The sequence below is a fragment of the Rhinolophus ferrumequinum genome, chromosome 21, assembly GCF_004115265.2.
Source record: "Rhinolophus ferrumequinum isolate MPI-CBG mRhiFer1 chromosome 21, mRhiFer1_v1.p, whole genome shotgun sequence".
NCBI classification, from domain to species: domain Eukaryota; kingdom Metazoa; phylum Chordata; class Mammalia; order Chiroptera; family Rhinolophidae; genus Rhinolophus; species Rhinolophus ferrumequinum.
In genome coordinates, this window is record NC_046304.1 from 4,169,298 (window position 1) to 4,183,538 (window position 14,241).

The window sequence follows — 14,241 nt, forward strand, 5'->3', positions numbered from 1 at the left end:
GTTCATGATTCCTGCTCACTCTTTAACTGCAGGTAAGGGGCCAGCAATGCTGTAGGGAAACGTGACTGAATGGAGCTTTGCCTTGGGGTGACAGGGATGGAAGAGTTAAAGATTTGTTAATATATCTGAATCCAAGGTAATTCAGTCTTACCAACTATTCAACTTTATGTTCATTGTCCAGCTACCTTCTTATAGCTGGGAATCTCAAAGTTGTTGGTCCAGATGCTAAGGAGGCCATGGGAAGGAAAAGATGTTAGCCTGTGGTGCAAGTACTCACTCATTGGACCTCCTCACCCTTTATGAGCCTCAAAAACAGTGCCACAGAGGGTTGCTTATGGGACCTTTGTGACTTGTTAGGGCAGTGTCCAAAGTATATGTGGGTCAGTCTTCCAAAAATTTAAACCCGTTTTATTTTGGACCTGTGCTGTCTTCTGAAAAGCGAATTCCATGTGTTTATCAGAATTGTGTTGCACATCATCATATGTCTTGAGATCTGAGAGTTTGCAGATCGAACTGCCACTTTACCATCCCCAACTGTGACCTTCACTGTCTACCTTCTACTTAGGAATTCGATTAAAGAAGGGTTCTGTTACTATGTTCTTTCTTGTGATCTTTCCTGAAAGAATGCTTGCACCTGTGTGCAAAGATAAAAAGAGTATTAGCTTGGCACGCTGAAAGCAAGTCCCAGGTGCTGGTCTGTAGCCTGAGGCCACTCCAAGATCAAGTTTTCACCAATTCTCAGTGAAATGAAGAAAAGGAGAACACTGGATTATACATAAAAGTAAGTCCATTCAATTTAAAAAAACTATGTCCTGTATAGAAATGTTCCAGTGTAATGCAAAGATTTAGAGTGTGGCTCTGGAGACACGATTAAATCTCGCTCCACTTACTGGCTTGTAACCTGGCAACTATCCTGTCAGTACATCAGATTCCTTATCTGTAAAAGTGGGGTTAATTATACCTGTCTCAGAGTAGTTACAAGAATTACATGTGAAGGGCTTAAAACTATGCAAAAACTTAACCTAGTACTTATAATGCTATTTTAACAAAATTAGAAATGACTTACCATCAAAGAAGAGTGGTTAGATTATGATAATGCAATAAAACAGAATGAAGGCTATATGAACTGGCATAGAATATTCAAGAGTGAAAAATACCATATAAAAATGTGTGTGCGGAAGCATACAGAAAAGTGGGCCCGTTTACCACTGGTTGCTTCAAGAGAGTAAAGGGGTGGTTGTGAAGGGAGATTCCAATGTCTTTATATTTTAAAATCTGTCACCTGTAGGCTTCCAGGAGGACTGAAGTCACTTCGTAGCATCAACATTGTTCACAAACTTTCCTGTCCGATTCAGCAATGTACTCCTGCCCTGAAATCAAACTGTGCTTCAAAATTGAATAGAGTAGATAAGTCTCTGGTTCATTCTCTGATCTCCCAGGACCTCTAGAAACCATCTCATGAGACTTCCTGAACCTCAAGACCTTCATTTTAATTATACTCTTCAAATAATCTGAAGGGGCAGGCCACGGCTTTTAATTAGGCCCAGCTGACTCCAAATGGAAGCTTTAGACAAATGTTGATTTTGGGGAAAGTATCTTGCCCTTAGTGCAACAATATTAACAGGGAAGTAAGTTTTGGAATTTTCCTTTTTCATACTTTCTTGATCCCATTACTACACTTATCTTCCCTCCCCCTCTCGCCCCACCCCTTTTTTGTCACCAGAAGTTGAGTGGTGAAATTCACTTCCCAGCTAGTAGGTCTCAGCCAACCCCTGTAATTTGTTCCAGCACCTAATACTATGACCACACAACACCTACCAGGACTCCTCTTAAGGAACCCTTTTACCTTCAGAAATTTCTAATATCAGTGTTCCCGGAACTTTGTCTTCCAAACATTATCATAACCACTGTGCAAAGCATGCTGTGGTATAAAGGTCTCTAGAAGTTGTTACCTTCTTCCTGAAAAATTACAATGTGCACTAGCATATTAAAGTCTCCAAGAAGTTCTGCCTTAAAGGAACTTGTTTAAGCCAGGGTTTTCCAGTTTCTAATTTCACTTTATTTCACCTTCCTTTTCAATCAGTTAAGATCCCTAACATTTTCAGAAATACTGTTCAAGCCATGACCTTCCCTGTCCCCCTGTCTAGCCCTACTGATTATACATGCTTCCAGGCTTCTTTCAGGACAGATTCGTGTTCCTGTGGACTCAAGATTTGCCACAAATGGCCTGGATATTCTACTGCTAAAATAGAACAGCACAAATATAAAATAATGTATTTTCCCAATTCACAGAGAGATGGATAAAACTATTTTCAAGTTAACTTTTTCTTCCATAAGCTGTCCTTAATCAGTTGGTACCTGCTATGGCTTGTCTTCAAGCAGGTGTTAACAGACAAAATAGTAAATTTGGACATGTAATTTTTTAAAAAATCATCTGATTTTGTAAAATACAAAGGTGACACAAGCTCTTGATAAAATATGTCTAGTGATATATAAGACTATCCAGTAGAAAGTTAAAAATTCTCTCTCACATCTCCTCACATCCCCAGAGGAAACTACTTAATGTGAATATTTTCCATTCATTTATTCCTTCAACAAATAAATTTAAGTGTCTACTGTTATTTTCAGCATTGGAAATGAAGTAATGTTCAAACTGACCAAGTCCCTGCCCTCGTGGAACTTAGAGAAGACAGACAAATAGGTAAATACATCATATTTTAGATAATGATAAGTGTTACAGTGAAAAAATAAAGAAGAATAAAGGACATCGGGTGGTCATGGAAGGCCTCAGGTATAAGATGACATTTGAGCAAAGGCTGGAGGAAATGAGGAACTTACCTCATGCTAACTGGGGATGAGGGAAGAGTGTTCCATGAAATAGAGTATATCACGTGCAAAGGTCCTGAGGTAGAAGAAAGTTTAAGTTCAAGGAACAGTGAGATGGCCTGTGCAGCAGGAAGTTAGTGAGCAAGAAGGGTAGAATGAAATCAGAGGTAATGTCATTTATCCATTTATAAGGCTACTGTAATGATACATATTGTAGGTGTCCCTCTGGACTGCTAGGCCAATACAAACATGCATATGTGTGTACACGTCCCCATATATATTACTTCATAATACACTTACTTCAACCTTGTTAATGTCTGCATAGTAATTCACATTAGGTATACCATTTTTTTCTTAAATAATTTTATGGCTTTCCTGATTATGAAAGTAATACATATTCAATGTAGGAAACTTGAGAAATACAGAAAAAGAAAACATCCATTAACCCTATATCCAAATATACTCAATTTGGCATATTTCCTATTTTCCAAGTATTAATTTTTTACTTAAATAACAGTGAGTTCCAGTTGTAAAGACTCAATCAGTAGATAATTATATAAGAGTAAAACACAGAAGTACTTTCTCAGTGCTCCTGCCCAGATCCTCCTCTTTCCACACCTATCTTTTTTCTCTGTGCCAGTTGGTAAAAGTTTGGTGTATTTACCACCAGATTGTTTCCAATATGTTTACATATACTTATGTGTTATAAAAAATCATACTTTTAAAAGTATACATACATAGAGTCATACAGAACATACTCATATTGTTTGGAGACATTCCATGCCAGTACATATAGATCTACCTCATTTTTTTCTGAATTGCTACAATGTACTCATATTTCGTAGTATGAATATCCCACATTTATCCATCTCCTTACTGATGGGTATTTAGATTGTTTTAATTTTTCACTATTAAAACAATGCTTCAGTGAACATCCTTGTAAATGTCTTTTATTGCTGTATCAAAAAAGTAATTTATCTGTTAAAATTGTGATAAATAGTGTTTTTCACACTATTATTTCCCTTTTTGTTTATGGTGTCTTTTGTAAAAACAGAAGTTTTCCAATCTGAAAAAGAATCTGGCAATCTTTTTCTTTACGATTTCTGGGCCAAAGAAATAAGTGAAGGTGTAAGACTTGTTAATAACTATAACACATTTTTTAAAAACAGGATATCATACAATTTCTACACCCTTCTGGGTGAAGAGTGTTCCAGGAAGACAAATCTGCCACCCCATGACTCCCAGATCATAACAGCATTCTTTCCCCACAGGGATCAACAAACCAGTGACAGAGACTCTTTGGAGCAATTGGGTGCCTACTGATTAGTGTAACGTCTATCTTAACTCCCAGGTCGGTAGTGGTTTTGACAAACGCCTTTTATATCACATAACTATACTTTGCCAAGTATCCTGAACACTATTACAATTGTTTTCTATCACTCATGCGATAGCCCCGTGCTTCTTTATAAGTTAAATATGTTTCAAAATAACATGACTTTGAAATACTTATAATGCTATTACAAACAATGAAGACCTGAGGGTGCTCCAACCAATATAATGCTGTAGAAGTTAATATCAATATTTTAGGGGGGAAACGCAGTTCTTTGTTGATGAAACTAGTCAATTTTGCCTTGTTCTTACTGATGTTTTGGGTTTAAGATTTTACCTAGTTTTTTCAAAGTGAAAATATCTTGGTTCATATTTTTTTTATCTTGTTAAAGAAACAACACAACACATATTCATCATTTTTAAAAAATCAGATCATCTAGAATAGTAAAAAGAATAAAGTAAAATAACCTGAATAAATTACCTGAATTTCCACCAACTAGAGGTAACTATTGGTAACATAGTTTTTTTTTAAAAGGAGGTTCATATAATGTTTTGTTTTTATATCCTGGTTTTTCTACTTATTACATATAGATATTATTAATACTTTCATTTAAATAGCTGTATAGCATTCTATTGTATGTATCATAATTTATTTAATCTATATTAATGATGCATTTGTAGACAACTTCATTATCAACACCTTTATAAACGCATTTCTTCACATTTTTATCAAAAGATAAACTAGAAAAAAATATTTACAGCATATATAAAGGGCTAATTTCTTTACTACATAAGGAGTTTCTACAAATATATCAGAAACAAATTGGTAATCCAATAGAAAAATAGGCAAAGAGCAGACAGTTCACAGAAAAGAAAATGGTTCTTAAACATATGAAAAGATGTACAGCTTTACTTATAGTAAGAAAAATGACCATTAAATGTATGAAATAGCATTTAAAAAAAATCTTTCACTTTGGCAAAGATAAAATAAGACTGCTAATACACTATTTCCAAGAGAATAGAGAAATACATGCATTGTTGGTCAGCATGAATTGGTAAAACCTCTTTAGAGGGTAATTGGTAAGTACCTATAAAAATTTGAAATGCACATACCTGTTGAACCCAGCAATTCCATTACTAGGAATTTTTCAGCTACTGTGTTTCCCCGAAAATAAGACCTAGCCGGACCATCAGCTCTAATGCGTCCTTTGGAGCAAAAATTAATATGAGACCTGGTATTATTATATTATATTATACGCGGTATATTATATTATATTATATTATTTTATATTTTATTATTATATTATATTATATTATATTATATTATATTATATTATATTATATTATATTATATTATATTATATTATATTATATTACGACCGGGTTGTATATTAATTTTTGCTCCAAAAGACACATTAGAGGGCCGACCCAGTGTCTCAGGCGGTTGGAGCTCCATGTTCCTAACGCTGAAGGCTGCCGGTTCGATTCCCACATGGGCCAGTGGGCTCTCAACCACAAGGTTGGCGCTTCGACTCCTTGTGACTCCTGCAAGGGATGGTGGACTGCGCCCCCTGCAACTAACAACGGCAACTGGACCTGGAGCTGAGCTGTGCCCTCCACAACTACGATTGAAAGGACAACAACTTGACTTGGGAAAAAAATCCTGAAAGTACACACTGTTCCCCAATAAAGTCCTGTTCTCCGTTCACCGATAAAATCTTAAAAAAAAAAAAAAAAAAAAAAAAAAAGATGCATTAGAACTGATTGTCCAGCTAGGTCTTATTTTTGCGGAAACACGGTATTCTCACAAATGTGAACAAAGCATGAACACAGGTGTTCACTGCTGTATTCTAAATAGTAGTAATACATTTAAAACAACCTAAATGTGAATAGCACTATATGTTAACACCTGTGTAAAAAGGAGGTTATTTATACTTTAATGATTTTGCTTGCACATACAATAAGTCTAAAGAATAAATAAGAAATTGCTTATGATACATGTTAAATATATTTTAATAAAAAAGAAATTGCTAACAATGGTTTGTTCCAGGAAGGGAGGCGGGAGGGGATACATCCTTTTCACTATATAATATCATTTGAACTTCTTGAATTTTTATCATGGGCCGATATTATCTATTCAAATAAATAAATAAATAAAATTCACATTTATTTGATGAGTGGGGTTTAGTACCTTTTCTTTCCTTTTTTCCTCCTGTAAACTCTCCGTTCATATCTTCAACTTTTAAAATTTTTCTTCCGTTGTCTTACTTATTGGTTTGTAAAAGCTCATTGTATGTTTAAGAATTTTTACTCTTTGCTGCAGATACTGCAATTGTGTTTAGTGGTTACATTTTAGGATTTCAGTTTTCCCATAATTATGAGGCATTTAAGGCAGTTTGCCAGGATCTTAAAGACACAATCCCGTGTTTTAATGTGGTTTTCCATCCACACCAGTGCATATTTGTGCATTTAGGTGTCCGTTTCCCAGCTCCTTGGGTGGTCCTGGAGCTGCACCTTCCTTCCTGTTCCTGGCACTGGAGCAAGGGTCTGGGCTCCAGGTCAGTAGCTGGCATCCAAAAGAGCCTGAAGAAAGGCGAAGCCTAGCAGAGCTGGGGCATCCATCCTCCTTGCTTCCGATCCTCCTCTGGGGATGGATGTGAACTTGCTGCTGCAAGGGGTGGGGTAGATTCTTGGATTAGGTGGCTCTGCTGGCAATGGCAGTCAGTGCACAGTGGCCCCAGCCTTCGATTTCTCCAGTATATGGAATGGAGGTAATGCTCCCAATTATCAGAATTGCTCTGCTTGGGCCGGCCAGTGGCTCAGGCTGTTGGAGCTCCGTGCTCCTAACTCCAAAGGCTGCCGGTTCGATTCCCACATGGGCCAGTGGGCTCTCAACTACGAGGTTGCCTGTTTGATTCCTTGACTCCCACAAGGGATGGTGGGCGGCGCCCCCTGCAACTAACAACTGGACCTGGAGCTGAGCTGCGCCCTCCACAACTAAGACTGAAAGGACAACAACTTGACTTGGAAAAAGTCCTGGAAGTACACACTGTTCCCCAATAAAGTCCTGTTCCCCTTCCCCAATAAAATCTTTAAAAAAAAAAAAAAAAAAAGGAAAGGACTGCTCTGCACCCTGAGTCAGAGTGGAAAATACTGACCGTTACATCCAGCAAAGGGGATGCTTGAGCAATTGGGGGAGAAAAAGACCTTTGGGACTGATCTGAGGAAGACCTTACCTCTAAGGTAGAATACCCTCTCCCCATCATTCCCGGCAGCCTTTCAACCAACCAAGTTTCCACCCCCACTTTGTGGGTTAGCTGGAAGCTTCCAGCATGTCCTGTTTCACCTTGGCTTCCTGCCAAGCAGCACCCGCACCCCCTCCTAGCCCCATGAAAGCTGTTTTTCTGAGCATCAGGCCTCAGTGTAATCTCCTTTAGAAGCTGAAATGGCCTTCTCTCTTTTGCAGCCAGTACTTTAATTCAGAAGTGCTGATGGTCTTTTAGATAATGCTGTTCCTCTCCCTCCTCCCCCGACCTTTTCTGGAAGCAGCTTGGCAAAGTTTACTGGAACAGTATGTCTCCTTGCCACCACAGCAGCCACCACCTCGAGAAGGGAAAAGACCCTGAGCCACCTGAGAGCATGACCAGCGGAGCTTAGAAAAACGGGGGTCCCAAGAGACAAGAAGGGAAAGGCTAAAGGGGCAAAAGTGGGGGCTGGAAGTGTCTACGGAGTATGCACAGCAGTGCGTCTCATTCTCTTCACTTCTCTGAGCCTCAGCCTTCCCTGGGCTGCTGATACCTCTACTGTCTTTTCTCTTTTGTGCAAAACCACAAGAATGCTGCTCTGGCTTCCAGTAATGTGCTGATGATTTCCTCTAAGTGGCTGCTCCCCTGCAGACTGACTTCAGCCACCTAAAATAATTCACTTGTTTCACTTTCAGCTCTGTCCTCTTCGCTGTGTTTCGGGCCAGAGCAGCACAGCATGGCTCCACGCTCTGTCTACTGGGCCCAGGTGAGCAAGGCTGAAGTGGGTCTTCTGACTTGGAAACTTACATTGAAATAAGGGGCCTGTGCCTAAAGACAAACCACAAAGTAAATAGAATATCCGCACAGGCCCTCTCAGATGATCCCAAACCACAGAATGTAAAGGAGAAGGTGGAGACCCCACTTTCTGTGGGCCATAGTCTAGGGGTGCCTAGAAATAGGCAAATATCACCCCTTCCATTCTGGAAAGGTGAGGCCAAACAGCTCTATGTGAATCCAGGCCCAAAACATCTGAGGAAGAAAGAATGCTGTTTTAAGCCTTACTCTAGAGCCTCATATTTGTAGAAATAGAACTGGTCTTTCTTCCCCTGTGCCAAGTGCTAAGGCTACCCAGACAAATATGCTCAGTCATCGTGTGGAAAAAGGCAAGTAAACCGACACTTGTAACATGGGATGATAAATATAATGCTAGGTCAGTGTCAAACAAGACTGAATTAGCACAGCTGCTGGAGCCTCCCCAAGAGAAGGAATGGTGTGAAAATCTCTTGGGGAGATGGGATGGGTATGTTGTTTTGAACTGGGAAGATAAAACGGAGGAGTGGGATTCTGCCCTTTCCCCCACCACCATTTCCTTGGAACACACGGTTCCTGCCTCCACCTCTGCAATGACTCAGGTCTCTGCTCCAGGAGCACTTAGAGTCAAATCAGGCCTGCCCAGACCTCCTGTGTTTGGGAGATGCTAAGAAAAACAGGTGAAGATTGACCGGCTTCTGGCGGTTGGCTACTCATCCCCCCCTCAAAACACCCAGGCCTAGGGAATGACATTTTAGGGGTGAGTCCTCACGCTGCTGCTCTCTGGAGAGCAAAGTGTGAAAACATGACTTGAGGAGTTGTTTTGTGGGGTGAGGAGTGACTGACTGTGTTTTTCTTTCCTAGTCACCTAGCAGAAACCCAAGCTTGGATGAGTCCCAACACCTGCCTTCTCCCTGCCTGCCCCCAACTGCTGGGAGTGGGGGTGGGGGTGGGGGGGTGGGAATCATACAACTAAGGAGATTGGTTTCATTTTAAATTCAGGATTGCAAAACTCAAGGGGGTTCTGAACACTGCCGGGCAATTATACTCTATTTGTCTAAGAGGTGATATGCTCTATTTTCTTTTTTTTTTAAGATTTTTTTTTTTTTTTATTGGGGAAGGGGTACAGGACTTTATTGGGGAACAGTGTGTACTTCCAGGACTTTTTTCCAAGTCAAGTTGTTGTCCTTTCAGTCTTAGTTGTGGAGGGCGCAGCTCAGCTCCAGGTCCAGTTGCCCTTTTTTTTTTTTTTTCTAGTTGCAGGGGGCGCAGCCCACCATCCCCTGTGGGAGTCGAACCGGCAACCTTGTGGTTGAGAGGATGCACTCCAACCAACTGAGCCATCAGGGAGCTTAGTGGCAGCTCAGCTCAAGGTGCCGTGTTCAATCTTAGTTGCAGGGGCTGCTGCCCACCATCCCTTGCGGGACTCGAGGAATTGAACTGCCAACAGCAACTGTTGACTCTAGGGAGGGTCTAACACTCAAATTTAAATCATTCTCCATTACTTGCATGATAAAGCCTAAATTTGAGTGGCATTTCTGAAATTTCCTAAACTTTTGTTCCAAACTCCTGCCCCTGGTTCTTCAGTCAACTTGTCATTTCCTCTGCTATGGCCTGAATGTCTGTGTCCCCCGCATTCTAACGTTGAAATCCTAATGCCTATATGTCATAGTATTAGGAGGTGGGGCCCTTGGGAGGTGCTTAGGTCAGGAGGGTGGAGCCATCATGAATGAGATTAGTGCCTTTTAAAAAATGGAGGCAGCAAGAAAGTGCCTGGCTGTGAACGAGGAAAAGGGCTCTCAGCCGTATGGAACCATGCTGGTACCCTGATCTTGGACTTTCAGCCTCCAGAACTATGAGAAATAAGTTTCTGTTGTTTATAAGCTGCCCAGTTTGTGGTGTTTTGGTTATAGCAGCTGAAACGGACTAAGACACCTTCAAAACCCTAACCCAACCCATCCTTCCCTTCACAGGCCTGCAGTACCTCCCCACCCCAGGCAGTGGCAACAAACTTTTCTCAAAGTCTAGGGGGGGGTGGGTGGGGGGTTGGAGGGTAGGGGTTGGTCAGATACTGGCAAAGGGAATTGTAGCAAAAGAAAACTATATAGGATCTTAAAAGCCAGGGATACACAAGGATGGTACATACTGTGTGATTCCATTCACATGTCAATTCTGGAAATGGCAAAGCTACAAGAATAGAAATCCAATCAGTGGTTATCAGAGCACGACTGTGGGGGAGGGGAGGCAAAGGGGTCCCAGAGCACATTTGAGGATGTTAATTATACCACAAGATACCTGACTTTTTTTTATGAAACAGGTGGAAACGCAAAGGGAGATCAGATTGCCTGGGTTCAAATCCCACCGCCATCACTTACAATGTGCTATAGTCCGGAGCAAGTGAGTTACTTCATCTCTCTGACTCTGCTTCCCCTTCTCTGAAGTGGAGATACCAAGGGGATCTACCTCCCAGGGTGGAGGTAAAGACTTAAAAAGAAAATGCCATTAAAAAGCTTGGCTCACAAGCTCAAGAGCGCTCTTCCAGCTTTTCCCTGATGCTCTCCAAGCCGGAGGGATGCGCTAACTGTTCCCATTCCTTGGGTGCACCCCTCTAGCAATCACCCGCTTCCTTGGGGGAAGGCAGAGGCCACAGGCCCTGATACCCTCACTGGCCTGCTCTGTGCCTAGGGGAGAGAGTGGGGCTTGAGAAGCCCGGCTCCCGCGTCCAAGGGGAGGGCCTCCAGTCCTCCCACTCCTGAGCCTGGAGCCTCAGCCATGACCTCGGACGCTTGTCTCAGAAGCTCTGGAAGTGCGTGTCCGGATGCTCACATAGAAAGAAGGCGGGGCCTCGTCTGGGCCTGGGAGACTCGAAATGGGGGAGGTGCCCGGAACTGGGAGAGTGGGGCCGTACCTGAAGGGCGGTGGAGGGAGTCAAGGGGTGGGATGTGGCCGGGCGCGGCTGAGGGGCACCTGGGGTGGGGGGGGAGTTGGGATGCAGAAAGGTGCGGTTAGGGAGTCCTGAGAAGGGGTGGCGGAGTGGGAGAGGAGCTGCTGCGGCCAGCTTGTGTGGGGAGGCGTGTCTGAGGTGGTGGGAGTGGAGAAGGCGAGGCTAGAGGGGAGCGAGGCTGAGGCGCGGTGCGGTGGAGTCCTGGGGAGGTGGAGGGCCGGGATGCTATAGGTAGGGGATGGGCCCGCGGGTGGGCAAGGCGACCGGCCTTTTGCATCCCCAGCATCCATCCTCCGGGCTGGACCGCGGATTCTTTGGCTCGACCTCGGACGCCGCCCAGATCATCCTCGTCTCGGTTCCTGGCCCAGACTGATTCTGCCTGCGCCTGGTCTTTCTCCTTGCCTCTGTCGCAGGTTCTGACCAGTCCTGTCTCTGGATCTCTGGGTCTCAGTCTGTTTGTCTTCTCTGTCTTGACTGTGTCTCTATAACTGGCGGGAGCTTCCTCTCTGTGCCTCATTTTTATCTCTGCTCAACCTTCCCGCACTTTTTCTCTGTTCTGGGTTCCCAGGTGGTAGAACATCCCTTTCTCCTAGTCTTTTCGGTAGAAAAACCAGATATCCATTAACCAAAACAGGGGCTGTTGCAAATGGGCCCAGCTCCAGCCCAAGGTTGGGGAAATTCCCCAGAGGCTATGGGTTCAAGCTGGGGCTCCCAGATTTGGCCCAGGGCCTGGCTGTGGCTCTTCTGGGTCCTGGGAGAAAGACACCACACATCCGGGCCTGACTGAGCAGTGGCCTCTGGGACTCAGAGTGCTCCCTGGGGTGGTGTGGGAAGGGGCAGAGCACTTTCCATGAGAGCTAAATTTCTCTCAGGCCAGACAGGCTGTGCCCACACCAGCAGGACTTTGGTCCCCTTCTCCTCCAGGAGGCGCCCTTGGCCTGGATGGCCCTGTAAGGCCCCTGCCGCTCTGAGGACTAAGGCCACCTTAGCTAGCATTTTTTCCTCCCCACTGTGAGCCTGCTCCTCTATCTCTGTCTCCCCATTTCCAGAAAGCTGGTCCAGCCTACTAAAGCTGGCGTGTTTCTATTTCTTTTCTGTCAATCTCAGACACAAACGGCTCAGGGAGGCTGCATCTTGCCAGTAAACATGGCCCAGCCCAGACTCTGGACCAAGTTTTGGAGTTAGTACAAGGAGAAGCAAAGTCTCTAGGTGCAGGCTCTGGCTTGTCCAACTGCCTCCCAAGTCCCACCATTCCTTCCCTCTAAGGCCAGAGCAATTCCCACCTTCCAGACTCTGAAACCCTCTCCCACACTTCTCTTCAGAATTTACATTAATTATACACAGGCTTTAGACATTTTTTGCACATTTGAATTGGATTCTGATGGTGATTTCCCCCACTATCTGAAAGTAGAGTGTTCCTATGAAGACTTTTGCAAGCTGAAATGGTATAAAGCAAAGGAGCAATTACAATTAATTGATATGGAAAAAATTTTGAGCATTCCCAGATCCAAAAATAGCCTGCCAAATCACACCAAATATGCTCAGTTATGTCCAGTTTTATGCTAAGCGTAACACCCTTATGAGCTCTCTTATGCTTTTCTTAGGACACATCTTGCTAATGGATGCACAAAATTGAGAAAAAGCACAGATGCTCACAGACACAGTTCACAGATGTGGCGCTTGATGCTGAGATGCTGAGGGTAGTTCCCAGGAGGAGCTTGGCGGCCACTCTCGCTGCTCAGGGTGGGCAGCCTCTATAATGGCTTCCTGCAAAACAAACACTGAATGCGATTTTCTCTTACCTTTTTTCGTAAAAGCAAAAGTCCTCTTCAAATTTTTTTTTGGTTAGCAAAAATAGGTACCAGTGTAGGTCTTTTCATTAAAGCAAAGTGGTGTAATGTGAACTTTCAAAATGCAGGGATGTCTGGGGTGGGGATGAGGGAGAAGGTGAGGGGATTAGAGAGCACAATCAGTAACCACGAGAATGCCACAGGGAAATGAAAGACAGTTTGGGGAATATAATCAATACTGTTGTAAAGATTTTGTAGGGTATCCGATGGACACTTCTTATTAGGGAGACCACTTCAGGGATGGTGTAGATGCCTGACCACTGCAGTGTGCACCTGAAGCTGAAGCTGAATAATAATGTCAATTATATTTTTATATATATATATATTTTTTATAATATATAGTCACAGGATGTGGAGTACAGCATAGGGAATAGAGTCAGTGGAATTGTAACTGATATATATGATGTCAGAGGGGAAGTAGTTTGGGGGAGGGGGGTTATCACTTTGTGAGGGGTATAAATGTGTAACTATTACATTGTTTTGTACACCTAAAACTAAAAAGCAAAAAAAAAAAAAAAGCAGGGATGTCTGTATTTATTTTTTCAAAGCCAATGGTAAAAAATTCAAATAGTACAAATGACACTGAAAAGTAAATTGCCTTTCCATCCGTGACCCTTAGTTCCCCTCTCCAAAGCATATTTCTGACATTTTTGTGACCTCTCTCTTGTTTTTATTAAAATTGATTCTGAAAATAAATTCAAGTAAAAGATACGTTGCTTTACAAAAAGTGACTAAGTGTGAAATGAAATGCATAGGAAAGATACTGCATAAAGGCTGCTTGGGTAGATTTTCCTTGTGTAGAGAATAAGCTGGGTGAAGCTTTTTGAAATATGGTTCCAATGACATTGGGATTATGGAAGCTTTGCTTCTTTGTTTGATTAATTTCCCCCTAAAAACACAGGAATTCTTCTCTGCACAGAGACCTTCGAAAAAAATATATAATTCTCATAAAATTCATCAATTTAAAGTGTATAATTCAATGGTCTTTTGTATTTCTTTTTTTTAGGAACTAAAATAGGAATTTATTTATTGAGGGCAAGTGGATGCAAGCCTTGGATATAAAAGTCAAATGCTTATATGGCTTTAATTGGCTTTTCTTTCTCTTTTCAAATGGGGTAGGATTTTATTTGTACATTTTCTAAGGGTCCCAATCTCCTCCTGAGATCCTATACAGGGTGAAGCTGTGGGGCAGAGATTCTTTAAGCAACCCTTTGGGAGAACTCTCACCAGGGCAGGA